At 45.0% G+C, this 22,654-nt stretch overlaps 1 pseudogene; it reads right to left on the reverse strand.

The window, feature by feature from the left end:
- Positions 1–2,757: 2,757 nt before the first annotated feature.
- LOC119169864 (very long chain fatty acid elongase 7 pseudogene) lies at positions 2,758–9,468 on the reverse strand (annotated as a pseudogene).
- Between the last annotated feature and the right edge of the window lie 13,186 nt (positions 9,469–22,654).

Here is a 22,654-nt window from a genome sequence, read left to right on the forward strand (position 1 = left end):
GGCAACATGTTTTCTGTGACATTCACTGTTCAAACCAATCATTGTTGCAAATAAAGGACAAAGAAGGCGCTGCGGGCACGAGCCGGGGGCGCTGGCTTGCTCAGTTGATCCGTTCACCTTCGATGTAGCCAGACGATCGGGTCCGGGTACCCTTCTTCGTTTCTCACAATCATGTTATAATTCTCTAAGTATATATTCACTGTGTGGTAATAGACTGTGAATTGTAGGGGCTGAATACCCGAACTGTATATGCAGGTGCGCAAAAAAAATGCTTCGTGCTGAAAATCACGATTTGTGATTTGATTAAGAGGTGCTCTGTAGTGAAGGCTACGCCGAGGTGAAATGCGACCTCCCGGGGCTCATCAGCTCGTCCTGCAGTTCATAGGCACATAGGTGTGTTACTGAGCGTCGCCCTCGTCGAAATGAATTTTCGGGCTTAGCACCTGAACCCTATAGCCGCTAGGTTGCAGCTGTGGGTCACGGTTTTATGAGTACTCTCTTTGTTGTTTCATAGTTCATGAGATGAGATCTTGGCCCACCTCTTACCAGGTGGTGGATTCGTGCTATAATAAAGGTCACCACGTTCAAAAATGTGGCGATCGTTAGCGGCTTCACGGCGACTTACGGTAAAAGTACGTCAGAGATCACTACGTCCTCGTGTTGGCGAACGGTGAACTAGAACGTCCTTTTAACAAGCATTGTGTGTCAGGAAATTTTTCGGTTAAGGCGGCAGGAATGCCGCGTGAAAATCAAGAAAGTGCTTGAATTCCCGAAAAAAAAGTAATTGTAGACTCGCCATATAGTGATCTCTTTCTTGTTTCTTCTATTTATTCATCTTTTTTGGGCGAACATCAATGAAAGCTTCTCGTAAACTGATTGCCATGGCAGAAAAGGTCTCTTCATACTCCTCTTTGCGTTTTATTTTTTAGTAGAGAAGGGGGCTACTTCTTACGTACAGCTTATAAAACAGGAACAAATATGCACCTTCGCGTGTGCCATTCCAGAGGGAAAGATTGAGAAGATGTGGTATCTTTGCTCTGATTATATATAACCTTCTCTCTAGCACATAATCTTCTCACATATCAGCTGCGGGGATTTCCTATTGGCTAGCAAGGTGGCCGGCATCTAGAATGGGGAAACTTTATGACCATAGGCGTAGAACGCTTGGGTGCCTTGACGGACAGCACTTCACACGCCCTTCAGTTTCAATAAGTGGTAGTTTTGCGCTAGTATTCGTTCCCTTTTTTATCAGTCTTCTGTTACGCCATACGAGGGCCGCCATTTGCCCTCGAGAGGGCGTGCCTCGGCTGTCAGCCAAGCACTCGCACCGTCCCGCAACGAATCTGTTGCTCTTCTTCTTCTCTTTTTTTTTTGCGGCGTCTCAACGCCATGTTTCGTAACGCAGGCAGGCAGACGTACAACTCACGTGTGGCCGCCGTCAGACACGCTACATAGGCCATTTGTTCAATCCATGCTTTTCGCCTCCATTCGTAACTTTCATGGCTTCCCTCTTCTGACATCAACTGTCGACTATTGCTCTTTTGCACTCTTGGTTTTATTTTTCATAACCCAGACATGTTACTTTGAGCGTTTTATAGTGACGTAATACGCTACGAATGTCACTGCATCCTTGACTTCTAAAAATAAACAAGACCGTAGCGTTTCTGAACAAAAACCACAACATCAATATGTGTCCCGTCACCGTGGGAGACTAAGGAATAACTTTGAGTTTGTGAAGCTCTTTAATGTGTGTCTCAAACGACGTACTCGGGTGCCTGCCTGAGTACGTTGCCAAGTAACTGTCCTTGCTAAGTAACTGTGGCCAAGTAATAGCCAAGTAACTGTCCTGAAGGGAGACTCGGAATTTCTATTCTTTCACTCTCACTGCTAGCTCATTGACTGGTTTCTTGCGTATCGGTTTCTGTCATTTTTTCGTCTAGTCTGAAAGAAGTTGACATCTTACCAATATATCGTACATTGCATCGCACATTACCAAACACTTCGACATCCTGCACGATGTCTGGATGTGCACTAAGGGGAAAGTCTATCTCATTCTTATGTTCGCCATTACCGCTCCTCCATGTCCATATGCGGTTCACTCTTTTTTGGTTTGAAGTATACGAGATCCGTAAATAATTGCATTCTGCGAATTCTACTAATAACTTCCCTCTGGGATTTATAGCACCAATGCTATAATTACCTACTGCCTGGTATTCCGTCTGGTTCTTTCCTACAGTATAGTATACTGTGTTTTTACCTAACTCACTGCCAACTCCACGTCTTCGTATAAGCTTTCAAAAAATACGTCCTAATGGCTGGATGTAGGTCCGTAGACCTAAACCCTCTTTATCTTGCATCTCCTAATGATTTTAATTACAATACCTACTACCCTTTCAATATTGTCGTAGTATTCCTCTGTGTTACGAGATATATTTTGAAAGATAAGCAACCCCACCCCCTGTTCTATTCTGCCAGCCAAGCCACAAGAGCAAAGGACGTCCCCGATCTGTATCACTACATAAGCCTCATCTGTCCTGCCAACTTTACTGAGCCCTATTGCATCCTTTTTAACACCCTCTAGTTTCTCGAATAGCACAGCTAGACTTGCCTCGCTGGGTAAGGTTCTAGCGTTGAACGTGGCCAAGCTTAGGGTCCAAAGGCAGCCTATCCGGACCAAGTGATTCTTAGCACCCTCTGCTGCATCACCGATATGACAACCGCTGTGGTCAGTTGCTTTGCAAACACTGGGGTCTTAGGACCGAGGGTTATTTATTTATTTATTTATTTTTATTTAGAAAATACTGCAGGCTAAGAATAGCCCAGGCAGGAGTGGCGGTGGTACAGTATAAGGATATGACCAAAAAAAGGAACAATACAGGAGGCACAAACTAACAGGTAAACATACAACACAGTATGGTACAAAATCTAAGTTACTCAAAAAAATTTTTAATACACCTTAACACGTTTCCAGATTCAAAAATGCGATGTGGCAGTTCGTTCTATTCTGTTAATGTGCGAGGAAAAAAGGAGTATTTGAAATCGTTAGTTCGAGCAAAGATAGGAGTGAATTTTTGTGAACTCCGTGCGGGAGATGGTAGCCAGATACTGTGCCAGGGTGGACAATCCTTCTCTGGAGAGGGAGTGCGTTATCGGCAGTGGTCACTGGTCAGGCCACATCCCAGGCCTCTTAATGCAATTCCATCATCACGTGGACAGTTTTTTTTTCTCTTACCACTACTCTAGCCACTACGCTATCTACTGCCGCAATGGCGTGTTGGTTAGACTACAAGCCTCACGTGCAACAGGTCCGTGGTTCGAATCCTGGTGCCACGCGATTTCCCACCGGATTGGTGGCTCTCAAGGAGAGGAAAATTTCAGTGGTAGTGGCCGAAGTGAGTCTGAGACATCTGCGATTGAATAAAGGCGGTCCATGAGTACGTTTCTTCATGTGGAGTTACAACAGAACCGTCAGATAGTTAGCCAATCTTGGGCTTCATGATGGCGCCATTATGTGGTGGTAATTTTTTTTGTATAACTCATGTTGACCGCACCCCCAGGAGACACCAACGTGAGAATAACGGAAGCTAACGGAATTCGACTAACGGAAGCCATGCACCAGGGGGCCTGACCACAACTCATTAACGATAATCTCTGCCGCCGCAAAGTTTTAACCTGTTCCTTTGCGTTTATACAGCACAGTTATGCTTAGGTGTCGGCTTCTAATTTAACACAGACTAAACCATACGCTGTCACGATGACCTCACAAGTAGGCCAAAAATACTTGCAAAGTGCATCATATGCCCTATAATGAGAGAAAGAGAGAAAGAGAGATACCACACACAGTAACAAATTAGTGACATATGGGATGAAATTCAAAAAAAAAGGGGGGGGAAAGCGAAGGTTGACCAACTGTCGTCATTTATTTCAAAACTCAACAGCACTCATTTCCACAGAGTGCAAAGGCGCCATCGGGAAAAAGGCTGCCTCCTTTTTTTTCTTTTTTTTTGTAACAAAACAAGCGGATATTCATAAAACGCAGCATTCTCTGCTAACAAGCGCATGCATTCAAGTTCTGTCGCGAGCGTTGTTGGTATAATTCAAGCAATAACTAAAAGTATACATCACAAACAGCGAAACAATGAAAAGCACCGTAAAACCAAGGTAATGTTCCTTAAGGTAACTATACAGTGTTGAGTGATGATAGTTTACAATGATGAACAACAACTTCCCAACTGTCAGTGGCTCCATAACTAAAGATGAAGGTGAGTGCAATCAGCGGCATAGTGCGCTCTATAAATAAAGTTCTTGAGCTGAAGCAGCTAGAAGTGTGAGCAGTGAATACCTTTATCTATTGCTACATGAATGTTATTATTGTTATTATGAATAATAGCTTGCTGAAGCAGTTTTAAATCCAGGCTTTAATCTATAGCTACTGCTGAAAACAACAAGTAGTTCAAAAGGAAAGGGCTACAACACATGAAACGCCATGCTATATTGCGTCAACATGTTTTTTTTTTTACTTTTGCTGCCAATTTCATTACTAACAATAAGGCAAGGTTTGTGCAACATAATTTAAGCACAAATGTCGTTCGCACATGCACAGTTACTAAAACAACTGTCTTTTCGACAGTTCAAAAATCTTATAGGCCATAGACCATTACAGAAATAGATCACATGAAAGGCAATAGATGCATGAAAGGCGACCACAAAACAAAACATGGTAAAACAAATACCCCTGTGATTCTGCCGAAGGTGAGGAAGAGCTGCAAAGTATTAAAAAGAAAAGGAGAAGGAAAGGTTTTCGAGTGGGCTAATGCGCCGCCCAGTCAATCACAACGTCATAATTGGGTTGACTACCGGTAGTTACAACAAAGGCTTTGTCGAAATTGCCGTTTTGTAGTATTAAACAGGCGTCAGAATTACGGTGGCCTTGTTCTAATCCAAACTAAGGCAGCAAACGAGGAGCTGCAAAATGTACAGCTAAGAGGAACAATGCAAGTTATTTGGTTGTCGATAAAACATGACGGAATAAAAGGCTCTTACTAACCAAGCAAGTACTACAAAAGTGGATAAGTAAACTTGATGTTTTTCTACTTGTTTAAAGTGCACTTAAGCCTGTGTTTTTTTTTCTCTAGCCTAGCACAAAGCACGTATCTGTCGAGAAAGGAATGGAGGGAGAGGAAGGGAAGGAAAGGTGGGGATGTTAACCATTCGAGGAGGACTAGTATGTGACCCCACATAAGGGAAAGTGGGAGGGGAGATTTAAAGATGGATAAAGAGCGAGAGGAGAGAGAACACCCACAAGGTCACACTTCACAGTCGTCATTACACATTCAGCTTATAATCACCGCTGCACGACTGTCGTCTTCAAGAATTTCAGTACCACCTTGATTAAAGCGATACTATTGCTCATTTTTCGTATCCTTTCCTGTTCGTCTGGTTCATGGCGAGAGCCGTGAAACCGGAGAAGCGCATTCCATATGGTCCTCAAATGCAAATCTAAAGTGCCAGATCTGCCATGAGTGGTGTAACGTCACTGTTGGTTAATATGGTGAGCAGCGTTTTTAGTTCAGTGTGGCGTCGCAATCACTTCGTACAACCATGGCTTCTGAATGAACATGGATGGACTAGCCCAACAACGTGTATTACAGTTCAATACTGCAGGTGTGGCAACGTAGCAGCAGTAATACTGTGTATTCTTGCGCTTCTAAGCTTTGAGGGTCATTTTGACATAAAATGTTATCATTTGGAGAAAAAGACATCATAGAATATTCCTGTGCTTAGTTACAATAAACAGGATAGTTTTCGAGCAGTAGGCCATATAGAAAGTTTCACCTAGTAACAGCGAAAATATGGAGTGGGAAGGCCTGACAGGCAAGCAGACAAGAAAAAAATTGTGTATTCACAGGCTTAAATTTGAAACTCTGAAGAGAAATACTAGCTATTACAAATACACAGCCGGCCATGCCAGTCTGGGTAAGCACAATTTTCAAGTCATGCACACTGCAGTGCCTGCTGTTACATGCACAGCTCTTTTTCGACCACAGCTACCTTTTTCAACTGAGCTCCGTCTTTGCATTGCTGTTCTTGAGCTTTTCTCCTGCTAAACATTACATCACTACACGGTTTGTAGCGGCGTATCAGTGTAGAATATTAGGATAACATGCGTTGAAGACATTACGAAACCAAGTTCGAAATGCAGGTACCAACATGCCGACGAGAAGGCTTAAAGCAATGTGGAACCGTTGAGCGAAAATGTCGCAGAAATCATCATTTCGACACGAGGACGTCTGGAATTTCTTTAACAGAGTGTGAAAGAATTTCAACAATATCCTCGTTCAGCGTCATTTCTCTTTCGACCAGTTTTCATGACGTCAAGCAAAAAGATGCTCGAGAAAATAATCTCACCTTACTCACAGGAAAAGAAGAAGCCAGTAATCTAGGTGCAATGCAACGCCAAGGGAGAGAGCTGCATAGACACCATCGAGTCGATCTACGCGTACCTGGAGCAAAAGGCATTGCGAAAGAAAGTGACTCCCAAGCTAAGTGACCCCCGAAGACGTACACTGCCTGACTCACTTGCACAACGGTGTCCTAAATACACGGTTGCACGGGCAGCCCGACGTGACCGCGTAGCGAGTTGCCGGGTCAAAACAAGGTCACCATCACACCGATACCTACCTTCCGGCCTGGCAATGAAATCTACACAGCGCGCGTTCACGTGATTAGGCCATGGCACTGATGCAATGCAGTATCGGTGTCGTGCTGTAAGCCGCTTCGTAGGGGACAACGAACGTCTATGTGATTACATATCCGTCTTTAGGATGCATTAACTTGGTAGAAGGTAGTAATCAGGGATGAATGGGCCTCAGGTATACCAACACAATTCTCACCGTCTGCCAACACTTAAATCGCTGTTTGCACAATATATATCTCCCCAAACCATAGGCCTTCACATCGGAAACACTTTCAGGATCCAAGAGAGACAGAGAGAAGTCACACAAAGTTTTTTGTTAAAACACAGGAATACTGTGATATTAAGCGCATTTAATTCTTAGTACTAGCAAAATTTCTAGCTTCTTTAGCATTCGGCGTTTCATTTGACGCAAGAAAACGACAATCTATAATTTTCGTGTCAATACCGCTTTGAAGGCCAGAATTGGTAAGGGCAAAACAGCGCATGTGGTAACCCAAAACGCCTATATAAAAGCCATGGCTAATGTATTTTCTTTTGTTTCTTTTTTTCATTGTGTTATCATTTCTTGAAGGGCTCAATCATTGGTCCTATCTTGCTGTTTTATGGTCATTCTACTGTAGTGATGAATAGTTCACTCTAATGAAGTACACATTTGATTTAAACCTGTCTATTTCTTCATGATGCCGTAACAGCAAAAGTTATACGTTGCCAGTTATAATGTCACGTTTGATCGAAGACTTGTATTTCGCGCTTGCCTCTTACGTTACAAATATTACATTTATTCTTGTAACTGAGGCTTGAAAACTTGCTTTCTTTCTACGCGCATGATAAAACACACTCACATTAGCTTGATTTCTTTAGATTACCTTGCCACCAAAGAAGAAAAAACGAAGGTCCTCTATGTCTCTCGTTTTAGAGAGAAGTACTGAGGGCAATATAGATGCTTAAGCTTAATATAAACTTTTTTGTGCTTGCCACAATAAAAAGCTATGACTCGCAGTACCCACCGACAGCATCCGCCTACCAGTTTGCTGCAGCACATCAGTACCGGCAACATAGTCTGCAATGTACACAACATCTGGGTGCTCTCGTGTGCCTTTGTTTTATATTGAGCAACCTTGACCTGCACACTTCTTCAAAAAATATTTTGTTACAGATAACCGCTGCTAAATAAGCCTACGAAACTTTTAGAGGTCTCAAAAAGCGCTGTAGGTTTTGTGATAATGGAAATTTTAATCTTCTATCCACGAACGCCCATTCAGATGCCTGGGTGCACTGTGCGTCATGCCTTTAAAAGCGCTGAGACGTAATTCAACGACATGAATTTGCTTTTAGCCAATGAAATGGAAACTGCAATTAGCACAATGTGAAGTCACTTGCCCTGAGCTTGTGAAAAATTTATGCCGTAAGCTTAACCTCCTAATCATTGCCGAAACATGGAGCCCCGTATGAGTTTTGGGTTTTGCTATGTCACCTAACCATTATCAAATATTAAACAGCTTGCATGAATAAAGCTCCCTTACAGGACGTCGGTTCTTGCGTCAATCACGTGGAGGGAGGTTACACGTTCAACACTGTACGTGTAAGCATCCACTTTACGCTTGAATAGGCCAGGTTACATCTATGGACATAATAACGTTGGCTCACTTCGGGCACGAAGCTGCTGTTGGAGTGCGTTGATGATACCAATGAAGGAGTTGGCTGGGTAGTTACACGGGTGGAAATGCGTAGCCATGGGGTGCTAGCAGTTATGAGAAGCAGGCGATGAATAAACAAGGGCTGTATTCACCCTACCTGTAGACCAACAGTTATTTCTCGTTAGAATGTCAAGCACACACACGGACATACTCAAACTAGTCCCTTTTGAGCATGCACACGCCATCAGTAAGCGCTTCCGAGAACGTCTTGCGCTTGTACTCAAAGAAGTAGAAGTTGATGAAGAGCGCCAATCCCAGCATTCCCTGGGGCATCGCCACCAACAGCAAGTACCGGGGATAGCCGCAGTCGTAGAAGAGAGTGATGAAGCCGTGAGCGATAATGAGCACATGCTGCACAATCTGCGCCGTGGTCAGGTGCTTTTTCCACCAGACGTAGCGCTTGTACTGGGGCCCGCAGGCGGCGAGGAAGTAGTAGCTGTACATCACCACATGGATGGCGCAGTTCATGATGAGGCCGAACAGAGTCTGTCCATCGCCGCCCAGCGTCAAGAAGAGCCAGCCGTTGACGACTACTAGGGAATGGTGCATCACGTGCTGGCGCGTAATGTGGTCGTACTTCTTCCGCAACACGAAAAACACCGTGTCCAGGAAATCGGCGATGCGCACAAACAAGTAGAAGTAACCGTAGTACATTATGTTCAGCGAATACCGGTCCGTCGAGTAGTTCATACCCTGACAGAGGAGGTTGTAGCCGCCGTACAGGTAAGAATTGGCGAGAAACTTCCAACAGAAGAACATGTTAGCAACCACCATGAACACGTTGTAGACGTTGATGAGTCTTTTGATGGGAAGCGGCTTGCGCGACGCCATCAGCTGCGGTCCGATGACGTATATGAAGAGAAGGTAGCTGGACACTGTGACCGTGATGAAGACGGGGTCTCCCACGGTGTACCAGTCGCGGGTCCTTGGGTCCGCCTTAGTGTACAGCCACTGGCGCAGCTGATCCACGAAGTCGATCTTGAGCGAGGCCATGGCTGCGTGTGCTATCACTACCCTGTGCCGCAACACGAGCTGTCAGCGGTGTCTGCTTCCTCACTGCGCCCCGCAACCGATTCAACGTTGGGAGAAAGTGTGACGACGGGCCGACTTTCGCTCTTAAAGGAGCCGAGGGCAAGGGCTGGCCGAGGCTTTGTGCCATGTGGGTCAGGATTACGTAAGTAGGACAGCGCGGTGGCGTTGGCCGCACCGGATGTGGGGCACTGCCGGTGAGAGACCCGCAAGCCGACCGGCCATCGCCCCGACGGAAAGCGCACACTGCTACTGCTATGCGCGCTGCCTACTTTTATTTCTAAGTTTTAAGGTTACATATACACAGTACGCGACTGCGGTATACATTGCTTCGACGTAGCTTCAGTGCTCAACTCGAAGCGTTCGCGCACAAAATGTTACTGAAACTAGACAAAGCCTTCAATAGTCCCACCAGTGTGCTACTAACACAACGTACATGATATTCCGGCCTAAAAGCAAATTTATCAGTAACATAAGTGTCATATTTGAAAACAAAATTACACTGCACATGCTAGAGACCAAACGTTTGTTGGCGTGTGTTTTCGGGAGGAATTAAACTGGAAAACACATGTGAGCTATCTAATTACCGCACTGGCACGTTTTTCTTTAGAAAAATGCACTTAATTCTACCATGGTTTAGGAAAAAATAATGCGCTTTTTTGCTTTCTAAAGTGACTTGTGGGATGTTGTATATTCTGGGGAACAACATCGCGAAGAATTTACCAAAAGCTAATAACTATACAAAAAAAAAATACTGCGTTGTCTTAAAGAAAACAGACGAAACATACGAGACTTGCGAAGTGCTTCATTATTCATCAAACATTCCATGCTCAGGGGGTTATATCATATTAGTTATCAAAGGCATCTGCACCATATACAGGTGCAGAGGCTTTTGCCAGGCGTATGAAACGCGTTTTGCTTCTGTATACTTTTTTTGAAATTCAAGAAATAAAATAAATTACTACAACAACAACAACAACTACTACTACTACTACTACTACCATTTGTTTAAACTGCTGCGGTTAATTCAAAAGAACAAGTTATGCCAGGAAAGTAGTACCGGGGCATTAAACTACCATTCGCGAGAACAAAACAATCGAGCAATAAGAACAAGAACTAATTATTGAAAACAAAGTGCTGCGTACAAGACACCTGCCGTGATATATATGCTCATGCAGATAAGTTGACGTTTAAGGCTAGCAAAGCAGCCTTTAAAAAACAAAGGACCTATTACTACCTACCAGTACACATTATCAAAACTATGAAGGGGAGTTTTATGCCTGGGCCAAACTTGAAAGCATTTATAAATTATAGTATTTTGACCGAATTATTGAAGTTTAGAGTTTGACGGAAGCCCGTCTCGTCGGGAGGATACATGGCTGAAGTTAGAAAGGCCGGAAACACTACACCGACCAAAGTAAAAGTAAAAAAAAACACATGGAAGCCTTGTTGACAAGCAAAAAAAAAAGACTTGCGTGTGGGAGCCGAAACGTCTTTTTTTGTGTGTTTTTTCAGACTTTCAATTTGGTCGCTGCTGTGTTTCCAGGTTTTCTTCTTTTTAACCTTCAACTATGATAGAGGTATTGTAAACTTTAATCCCGGTTGGCCCTTAGGCACTTTTGTGTTTCTTACTATTTCAGTTTTTTAGTAAATTTAGCTTTGATATGCATTCACGTGAGTGACGTCTAATTTTTCAGATGTACTATGTAACCTTTTTATCTTTCTCTCTGGGTGAATTTTCTATGTACACTTGCCCGGTGTAACTAATGCATTGATTAGTGTCTCTTTCCGTCTCTGCTCATATCGAAACTTAGCACAAACTGCGGAGGGACAAGGGACTTTGTCAGGCTGATTGGCTTTATCCCTCGCCCCTGTAGGGAGCTCTGCAATGTGTTAACTGTAAATAAAGTTCTCTTACTTTTACTGTCTTACCTTTCAGCAACGTTCTGCTTTTGTATGCGTTATATTGTCGCAGAGTTAATGGTCAACACTTTCATAATACGAGCTTTGGCTTGTGTGTGCTAAAACTTATTACCCGAATTTTTTGGGTGACAGCTGTCATGAGTAATGGTGCTACACCACGTAATAACTGTATGTAAATATGAACGGACCGCTTACGTAGAGATACAGTAAATAATTAGTATACTTAATCTGTCACTTACAATATTTATTGCTTCTTTATTTCCTTAAGAGTAGATATGTCTTGATGTGGGGATTTGTGGGAAAGTATAATATGAGCAAGTACCAGCCCTACAAATCATCAATTACGCTCACTAAGCCTTCAATCGCAGTTATACGAGATGAATAGCACTGAAATTGCTGAAACGCGGCCGTTCTCAAGTAAAAAGGAGAGAAATACTAATTCGACATAATATTCACTTTTATTGAATGTAGTTAGAAATAAACTATCAAATGTAAATTGGAGAAAGATGGTATTGTACATTCTTCAATCTCTTCTTGTCCCTTGTCGCAGAGAGTGTTCTTGCCGCATACGCAGCAACGTTGCCACTTCACCCGGATAAGATTGGGCTCTGACCTGCTGTTCTCAGCTGCACGCCTGTTCATCTTTCTCTAGCGTAGTCAATGCCACCGCTTTGTCAGCCTGCGGACAAGAGAAAGTCATTCACCGCTCGTTTGTTTGTTTTTGTGCGCTGCTTGTGCTGTTAGCCTTCGTTAGAGATACGTCCGTTTTCGCGACCCTATCCTCCTTGCGGCACTGCACTGTTACCTTTTCAGATCACTGCAGAACCTGCTTCGCCGCATCCCATAAGCTTGTGTAATTGAAGAGTGCGGGAAATCCCGCTTGACACTGTTTTATTGCGATAGCGAATATATGGACACTCTCGGCTGGATTTTGCCGCCGGCGTCGGCGTCGACGTGGCATCAGCGTCAATGTCATGCACCGTATAAGTATACGTATCTATATATATATGAAAACGCAAGAAAGAAAAAAATGCAGAAAAAAGAACATTCTGGCGCGCGGAATCGAACATGGGACCTCTGTGTCGTGAAAACCAGGCGTTAACCACTGAGTCACCCCGCATCACTTTTTCTACTTTAATGCATGAAATCATCACTAGTGAACCAGTGAAGTACGCACAACATACTTCATCAGAAGCCAGGCAAACACAGACAAGCGTCAAGAAGGGGAAGCCACCTCGGAACGGGGTCAAATGTCTCAACAACACAGCGCACTTGAGCAGTTGCTACTCGGAAGACGGATCTCGTCGACCGTGGTGGCGGCTCGGCCTGTCTATCAATCATGCGACTTTTCCATAGGGAATAAAGTCCCAACAACATAAACAGGTCATAAGGAGTATTATTAGTCATACTCTTTCTGAATGGGAAGAACGTAATACCTTGAGCTGTGATTGGTAGTTCTTTTCTTATTATTCTTGTTAGAATGTCCCAATAATAAGCCTCACGACAATGAATAAAACAATGCTCATAGTCTCAGATTGGTTGCAGAGTCTACAATTCACGGTCCAGGGTACTGTATATTGATTTTACATTCAGCCACGTTTTCACTAGCAGCGTTCAAGTGTGCAGTGTAAATAAAAATATTTTCGCTGAAGGAGATATTCCCATTCTACGTGCACGAAGTAATGCATCGTGACCAGAAAAAAGCGAATATGGCCTTCAATAAACTGGTTCGGAGAAAAGGTTATTCACAAGTGCAGCGGTTAAATTTGTTCTGCAATAGTATACAAATACTCTAAGCTAAACCTCACTTTCAAAAAATCGGCAGTATCAACAATTTCTTTTAGGAATCCCCGTAATGTCAATTCCTTAGCAACGCTTGTTGTGACATGAATAAAATGAAGGTAGTAGCATAGACGGTTAAGAATAACCGCTTAAAGAAAGGGGTGGCCCACATCGTTGAGGTATACAAAAATCGCAACACCAACTGTCGCACGAACAAATGCACAAGTCCGGTGCCACCCTTTTCAAGCGGAAGAAAAGAATTGTCTCTTCTCTTGGGTGAAGACGCTAAGGGGCGCCGATTCATGCGGTCCTCTAAACATCGGCTCCTGCTTGTTCACCTTTTTTCCTGTGAAAGTTAGCTATGTGTTTAATGCCTTTTAAACCGGCCGACGCCTGAAGTCTTGAGGACCACGTGGAAACAATTTTGTCACGGCAGGAGGATCTTTTACCGAGTTTTGAAGGACTTTATTGCTCGACCTCGCCGTGGGTTGCTAGGCCTATGGTAATGCTTAGCTAAGCCTAACGTTAGGCTTAGCGCGTTTGAGCTATCAAGATTGTATTGCAAGTCACTGTGCAAAGGGAGGACATTTCTCCCGAAGCATTCCAGTGTTCTGGATGGACAACGGCGCTTTCTAAGCGTAAGTCAACTAAAGCACCCGTGGCGGGCGCTGAAGTTCAAGGTCCACCATACGGCAAGAACGCTGGCATCCAATCTCTCGCCAAAGTGAAGAAACGCCTCGCCAACGCGTCAAGGCTACCTCATCTACCAAGGGAGCATTTTCGAATCAATGTTAGGCCTCGAGGAGGCCTGTACGTTAAGAATACCAGTAACGTCCGGATTTCTCAAGCCCTCACGACAGTGGCGCGTCTCTCCGCTGCGGATATTACATAAGACATCATTTGTCCTAATGCTATGCAGAACATTGTTGTGATTAGTACGCCATCGCAAGCCAACGCCAAGGCCTATGCAAGTCTAGAGGCCATCATCGTTAGTAACGCAGGATACGAGGTTAGCTCCTACATTGCTGCGCCCGACAACACATGCAAGGGCATCATCACAAGCATCGATATGGAAATTGACGACGAAGAGTTCAGAAGACTTCTTATTCAGCCGAGGAATCCCACTGTTCTTGAAATGCGTCGAATCGAGAATTCTACCATAGTCGTTATGCTCTTCAAACGACTTCAAGTCCCAAATTACGTCATGTGTGGTCCCAGCGTAGTCAGGTGCACCCTCTACCGACGGCAGACGGATGTCTACTATACCTGTGGTAGACTCGGCCACAGAGCCGACGTGTGCCCCACTCCAGGAAATGTTATCTGTCGAGGTTGCGGAACGGCCTTCCCTAGCAACCAGCACATTTGCTCACCGAAGTGCGCCTTCTGTGGAGGGCCTCATCCAACGGCCGACAGAACCTGTACACGAATATTCGAGGTACCTTACATCGTCAGACAGCGCAGACGAGAAAGACGCGACTTTGACAAAAACTTCCCACCAATACATGAGCTGTCCGAACCAGCCAACAAGTTCAGGTCCCACTCCAGGAGCTCGAGGGGGCGCTCCCGATACAGGAGCGGTGCCCGATCCACAAGCTGTTCCCAGTCCCGGAGCTGTTCCCGATCATGGAGCCCGGCCGTCAGCGTTCAGGTGCCTGCTGCCACAGCGACCGAGTGGGCTGACCGCCTCAAAGAATCTCAGAAACAGGTAACGGGAGGCATACTGCCAGAGCAGAACAATGCTAGAATTATTCAGCTGGAAAGGGAGAACGCTGCACTAAAGGAGGCGATCGCGCAACTTAGAGTCGAGATAGTCGCACTTTAGAATGCTAATAACGCTAAGACTGAGGCTCCACAACCTCCTCAGGTCACTAGACTCCAAACGCCTATGGAAACGCCCGTGGAAACACCTATGGAAACGGTCATGGAAACGCCCGTAGAAAAACCCGCGGAGGCGCCCGTCGAGACACCCATGAAAAAGCAGTGTACTGTTCGTCCAGCCAAAAAGAGGGCTTTGACGAGGCCCGCGTTTGATGAGGAACTGCATAGCTTTAAAACAGAGATCAGAGACATGTTCCAGTTGCTTAGCCAAACAGTCGCATTGGTTCATGTTAAGGTCGATACCTTGGCGGACAAGTTCAGCGCACTGGATGCCAATGTCAATACGTTGGACGCTAACTCCTGTGCGTTGGTCGTGAAAGTCAACGCGCTCGAACGCAGGCACATATCTTTCGAGCCTAACCATGGCGCTTCCGCCTAAAGAGTTCAGGATTTGGCAGTGAAAATGCTGGGGGTGTACCCGCAAGAAGGCAGTTCTTCAGTTTATTCGTTATCGCTCTGAAAAGCCGCACGTCATTTTGCTTCAGAAGACGCTTTCGGATTCTGTCATTCTGCCGGGTTAGACATCTCACGCTCTTTATGGAGACGGACGAAGGGGTACTTGCACGCTCGTATGTAAGGGATACACCTATATCTCATATGATCTTTTTATTAACAGTAGTAAAGTGGAACACTCATTGGTCGAAATTATTCCGGGGGTCATTTAAAGAGTAGCGTTTCATCCTGCATATTCATAGTTAGCCAAATGACTCGAGACAAGGGTTTGCGGCACTCTTGTGTAGGGTTGCCGCCAGGGCCGGTATCTCCCTGCTTGTGGTGGCGGGCGATATCAACGCTCATCATCAGGCTTGGGCTTATCTGCGGTCATCCCGTAAAGGCGAGGATTTGTGGCAAGCAGCGGCGAACTTGAACCTCACCCTGGCCATGGACCCAGCATTTCCGACCAGGATGGGCAACTCCTGCACGAAGGACACCACGCCGGATCTTACCTTGTTAAAAATGTTGAATCTGCTACTTGGCACAACTTGCACGTGGATCTGGGTAGTGACCTTAATGTTTTAGCTACCCATATCAGTGTAAAGGGCAAACCCGTAAGAGAGTTTAGTTTCGCAGATTGGGATTACTTCCGGCCTATTAGAAAAGAACGCGTGCAAGCTGAAGACTCAACCTCCAACCTAGATCAATGGGTCAACCAGCTCAAGGGATACGTCGGTGAGTCGACAAAAAATATACACACGGATTTGGAAACGGATAGGATGAACAGGCGCCTTGCGCACCTCCTAGAGGCCAAGAAATCATTGCTCAATAGGTGGAAGGGGCAGAGGCTCAATTGTTGGCTCCGCAAGAAAATTGAAGAACTTAACCGAACCATCGAAGACCACTGCCAGACCCTTTCTAGGCAGCAGTGGGATGAGGTGTGCAATTCCGTTGATGGCCAAATGAGAATAGGAGGGAAATCGAATTTGCTAAATTACCTTTTGCACGAGTTGAATTCCAAGAGTAATCAAAGGCAAGCAATTGCTAAACTCATACATGCCGGCAGACAGTCTGATTTTGAAGACGCTATACTGGATGGTTCGGCTCACAGATATTTACCCATTGGCTCCTCGAGTGGTTCAGACTATCCATCTTACACTGGACCCTCTTGCACTGAGCTCGGAGAGCCCTTTACCACCAGCGGCGTTTGCGAAGTTCTTCAAAACCTTAATAAACGATCGGCTCCAGGCCGGATACCATCTCGAACAGGGCTCTCAGGAACCTATACGACGAATCCATCAATTTTTTTACCGATGAGATTAACCGCATATGGAGAGAAGGTTCTGTCCAGACTCTTGGAAAATGGCATCGGTTGTCTTCATTTTTAAGCCGGCGCGACCTCCTGGTTTGGGCAATCTAAGGCCCATATCGCTAACGTCCTGTGTCAGCAAGGTGATGGAGCACGTGCTTTACAACCGTGTCTCTAAGTACATTGAGAAGAAAGGTCTTTTCCTTACAACATGGTTGGGTTTCGTCTGTCTTTGTCCGCACAGGATACAATGAAGGTGCTCAAACATCAAATCATAGACGTGAACACAAGAGACGTAAGAGGCATCCTGGGTCTTGACTTGGAAAAAGCGTTTGACAACATCTCTCACGTGCACATCTTAAACTTCATTTCGGAGCTTAGACTAGGCGAAGCCTTCCACAGATATGTCAGCTCCCTTCTCGAATCCAGGAAGGCCACGCTCAATATAGGAGACCTCAAGTCCTCTCCCATAGCACTAGGCCGTAAAGGCATGCCGCAAGAAGCGGTGATATCTCCGCTTCTCTTTAACATCGCTATATGCAAAGTGTTAACACTGCTATCTAACGTGAAGGGCATCAGCCATACGCTTTACGCTGATGATATTACCATCTGGCGTCCCGGAGGTAGCGAAGGGGAAGTCGAGACTGCACTCCAGGAAGCCATCGATCAGACAGAGCTCTTCCTTGATGGCACAGGGCTGAGGTGCTCCTCGAGTAAATCGGAGCTGCTTTTATACAGGCCCAATAGAAAAGGAGCCAGGCTAAAAAACTCTAAGCCTTTATCAGAGGTAGACATTGTACTTCACACCGGAAGTGGTGCCCCCCTTTCGAGAGTGGACGCTATTAGAGTGCTGAACATGATTATAGAGTCGCACGGGTACAACAGACAAACTATCGCTAAGATTTCGACCAAGACCGAGAACACGATCAGGTTGATTATTAGGGTTTCGAACAGAAGGGGGGACGCAGAGAGGACAATCTACTGAGGCTCTTTCATACATTCCTCATGAGTCACATAACGTAAGTTGCTGCCATGCACTCTTGGTATAGATTCGAAAAGAAGAAGCTGGAAACTCTGATCAGAAAAAGCGCAAAAAGGGTGTTGGGCATCCCCGTGCGAACAAGCAGTGAACGGCATATGCCGCTAGAAGTTCATAATACCCTAGATGAGATCATTGAAGCCCAAGAGACTGCACAGCTAATGCGCCTGCCGTCTACGCCGGCTGGTAGAAAGATTCTGTCCGTCCTAGGCCTCAGTCCGGTGCTCGTAGAGGATCACTGTCTTCAACTACCGGATGAACAGTGTGCTGCCATTCAGGTCTCCATCCTCAGCACAACGTAGGAAGGCGCCGGGCTAGGGCCATCATACTTCTGAAGAACATCAGGAACGATCCTCATTCAGTGTGTTTTGTCGATGCCGCCCAGTATGGTCGCTCAGATATGTTTTCTGTTATTTCCGTCAATCATATGGGTTCTATTATCAATGCTGCATCAGTTAGGGACTCAACTTCCCCAAGAGCCGCACAGTTGGCTGTAGCCCTTGTCCTTTTGGATGACAGTAGATCGCAAATCTTCACCGACTCAAGGTCAGCGGTCAAGGCTTTCGCCTTTGGTTCTGTCTGTTCTGAAGTATTTAAACTACTTGAAATAGGACACTTTCTCCACATACCATTCCTTTTTTTCCTGCACATCTCGAGCACCTACTGGACTCTCAAGTAAACCTGAATGACACTGCTCGCTCTCAGGTGCGTGCACTAACCCTCCGTGCTGGGGAGGACGTGGGTCCGCAGGTTGGCAGTGAGATGTTCAGGGACGCTTTACTTACATTCAGTGAAGTGGCTAAACACTGCCACTTGAGTAGGCGATCATTTTCTCCTCCACACAACAAGTTGCCTAGACCTCAGGCCATCATGTTTAGAATGCTCCAGACCAGGTCTTATCCAAGCCTATTTCTCCTCAGCATAAGCTCCTCAGGGGCTTTTGACTCTGCTTGTCCTGATTGTGGTGAGGTTAGTGACTTAGAACATATGCTCTGGCAGTGCCCCTCGTTACGGAGCTCAAGTCGGCTCACAGAAGGAGACTGGGACTCTGCCTTACGAAGTTCAATGTTGCTACCACAACTACAGGCTGTTCAGAGAGCCCACGATGCGCCGGTGAGGCTAGGCCTCCCCGTTACTACGTGGGAGCGGCCCACGACATTGCTCTAAAGGAGCAGCGTTTCTCAGGACCCAATAAAGTTCTTTGTCTGTCTGTCTGTCGCTTGGGTTCCTAAGAACAGCTCCAAATAAAGCAAGCAAATATCCTATAAAAGGCTTGAATGCGCACACGATAGCAGTGCAACACCTGCAGAACATAAATAAGCTTTGATGCAAGGAATATATTGCACGATTTTGCTCTGGCGAAAATGAAAAGTTCCCGTTCGTGCCATGTTGCCACCTTTCGGCGGATCGTAGTTATCGCAGTGGTCCAGTGTGGGCCGCTGTTACGATAGTTATCAAGAGGCACACCAAAATAGTTCGTAGGAGTCGCATTTCAATGAATATTTGCAAATACCGAAGGAGTTCGGGCCCACATGCCTAGCCAGAATCCAGTACTTTTATCAAAATTTTTGCTGGCGCCAGCGTCTTCACAGAAACGTAAAGTAGTGTTGACTGCTTCTTGAACGCTGGGTTTTTCAGTGAAAAAGAACGCAATGTCATCTGCATAAGCTAGAACTTTAACTTCCTCAGCATTGTATCGGTAGCCTCTTATGCTAGACATTAGAAGCACACTAAAACATAATGGTTCCAGATAAAATACAAAAAAGCAAAGGCGAGAGCGGACATCCCTGACGTACAGATGAGTATAACTCTATTATATTGGAAAGTGTGCGATTTACAATTAGCCTGGTTGTGCACTTCTTATAACAGAGTGAAATGTCATTGTGCAGTACATCCTCCAACTGCAGCTGTCTTAGGAGCCGGAACAAAAAAGCATGCTGTACCTTATCAAATGCTTTAGCAAGGTCTATTTGAAGGAGGGCTACTTGGTCCATGGTACCATCAATACACTCAAGCACTGAACGTGCAATATGAATGTTTGTCTGTACAGAGCGACCGCGAATTCCACATGTTTGGTGGTCACCTACACATTTAGTAGTCACTGTCTGTAGCCAATTTGTCAACAATTTAGCAAACATGTTGTAGTCAACGTTACGTAACGATATAGGGCTATATTCGTTAACTCTCTTTAATGCGTCAGGATCAGCACTTTTTCGGATTAATGTTGTGTGGCCCTGATAGAAAGAAGGAGGAAGTTCACCACGTTCATAAGCCTCTTTAAAAAGTTGCTCAAGGAAAGGTATCAGAAGTTGCTGAAAAGCCATGTGAAATTTGCCACTAAGGCCATCTGGGCCAGGAGTTTTCTTCTTCTGCAATGTTGTTATTGCAAATCTAATTTCCTCTCTGGTTATGGGCTAATATACAGTGAGCCTATCATCATCTCGTACCTGAGGCACAAGGGCAATGAAGTGGTCATCTTCTCACTCAAAATTCTCCTGAAGCTCAGCCGCGGTGAACAAGCTTTTGTAATTATCTTCAAATGCGACTCTTAATTCACATGTCTTTGTGCAAAGAGAACCCCACGACTCAATTTGCAGCATCCGTTCAGATATCTCTTCTCATCCCCGAGGGATTTTCGGGTGGGTTCCTCTTCAGTGAAATGGGTAACACGGGGACGAATATTTACCCCTCGGTATAAATCTGTATCGTCTTTGTTATCTGTGCTGGAATCACATTTATCTCGGCCACGTACAATGCCTGCTGTTGAATTTCAAAAGTATGGAGCTTATCAAGTAAATCATACAGATAGAGTTTTTCAGCTTTTTTTTGTTGCGCTATTTCACATGAAATACTAATTGCCTGATACTTAACTCTTTCTTTGAGCCTTTCCCATTGAGCGAAAAATGGCAGCTGTCGACACTGGGTTACTTCTTGTACCGATTCTTGTACTATTTTAACAAATCAATCTTCGCGCATAGCTTCCATAGGTCCCAGTTTAGAGTGGTTTTAGAAAAAATTTTCAGGACCCCAAGAAGTAGTGACCAAGCAATGGTCTGTGAAAAATATGGGCTTTACAGCATAATTGTGAATGTGAGACCATGGGCTTAGACATACATACACACGGTCAAGCCAAGCATGAGAGATGTCCTGAAAACGCGTGAACATCACTGAGGAAGGTGCATGTGCTCGCACATCTATTAAATTGTGGTCATTCAATAATTTCAGCAGTAAATTTGCACTTGCATCATAACAATTTGTTATATATGAATGATCTCTCGCGTCACAAACACAATTAAAGTCCCCAAAAACTATCAAAGTTCTGTCAGTTTTTAGCAGCGAAGTTAAAGAGAGGAAAAAGGCATTCCTTTCCTTCACTTTCGAGGGAGCATAGACACAGATAAACCTCCATTTATGGGAATGAAAAGAAAAGTCATAACAAATGAGGTGTCCTTCCCTATCAACATGTAGTGACGTCAAAGCGTTATTCAAGTACTTTCTAACTAATAAAAAGCATCCAGCGGATGCACCACGTGCTAGGCTGATGTATATATTGTAATCTCGGAGAACTTCCAGTGCAAGATCGGTGTCACGAGCAGCCGAAGTCTTAGTCTCTTGCACTGCAACTACATCAATGTTGTATTGCTCAAGCACGTGGCGTAACTGCCACTGACGGCTTACATTCCTCAAGCCACGTACGTTGAGTGTCGCTACACACATGGTAAACGTTAGCGCGCTAGCCATTTTGCTATCTTAAAACTTTTTTACGTCACCTTTAGCCACTGGGGAACATGTGGCTTTACCTGCTTTGCACTTTTTAGGAGCATTTTCCTGAGGAGGCTGGCATAGGCGGCGCGTCACTCGGTCCCCAAAGAAGGTGACACGTGGACCACATGAAAACACTTGCTCTGTCGTGTCTGGCACCCTCGTTGTTGCTTCATCGGTGACCGGTGCCTGACACTTCCTTGTCTGACCGCTATTCATTGCTTCCTGTTCCTCTTTGTCAGGAGGCTTGTCTTCAAGGTTTTCAAGTGGTGTTCGGCAGCATTGCATTCATTTATGCTTTCACTGGTGTCGTTAGCGATGTTATTTTGCGTGCTGAGGGTATCCATGAACAAGTATCCATGAACTTCCTCACAACTGTTCACAACTACGTTTTTGTTTTATAGGATTTTAAAGGGCTTTTATGTGTAAAGAGTGCATTTATAGATGTGTAATTATTTCTTATCTTTTCCACGCTCTACGTCTACACTTTGTATATTTCACTGTATTGAATCTTTGTATTTATGCTCTAGACACACATGCTGAGTGTTGTGCATTATTGTGGTCTGGGCGGGGATCGGTGCATTGTCAGGCATTCAGTTGCCTTTTCAGCACCCCTTTCCATTCAACCACTGGATAAGTGATGTATGTTTAAAACTATGATGATAAATAAACTTCAAACTGAATAAACTTCAAAGTGTTCAGCTTTGTTTGAGGCACCTTCTGTTCCTCCCGCTTCTTCTCCTGTCGCATCAACTACCTCAGTGGCATCCATAAGATGATCCATATGTTGCTCTTCTGTGCCTTGGCCAGAACGGAGTTTGCTGGCATAAGTCGACACGCAGGCATCCGACGAGTGACCAAATCGATGGCACTGCAAGCACCTCGATGTTTTGCACTGTCGATGGACATGTCCCTCTCGCTTGCACCGAAGACACAGTGTAGGCCTACCGGGAATAAGTACGAGGCATTGGCGGCCATAGATTGACGTAAGGTGTGGTATTGAGCTCACAGCGATGGTGTCCTTGAGCTCCAAGACAACGTCCCTATTTGTTGTCAGCCATTGTTCTATTCCTTCACATCTCCATATCTGTCTCTCAACAGAC

Source organism: Rhipicephalus microplus, chromosome 2, assembly GCF_043290135.1.
Source record: "Rhipicephalus microplus isolate Deutch F79 chromosome 2, USDA_Rmic, whole genome shotgun sequence".
Lineage (NCBI taxonomy): Eukaryota > Metazoa > Arthropoda > Arachnida > Ixodida > Ixodidae > Rhipicephalus > Rhipicephalus microplus.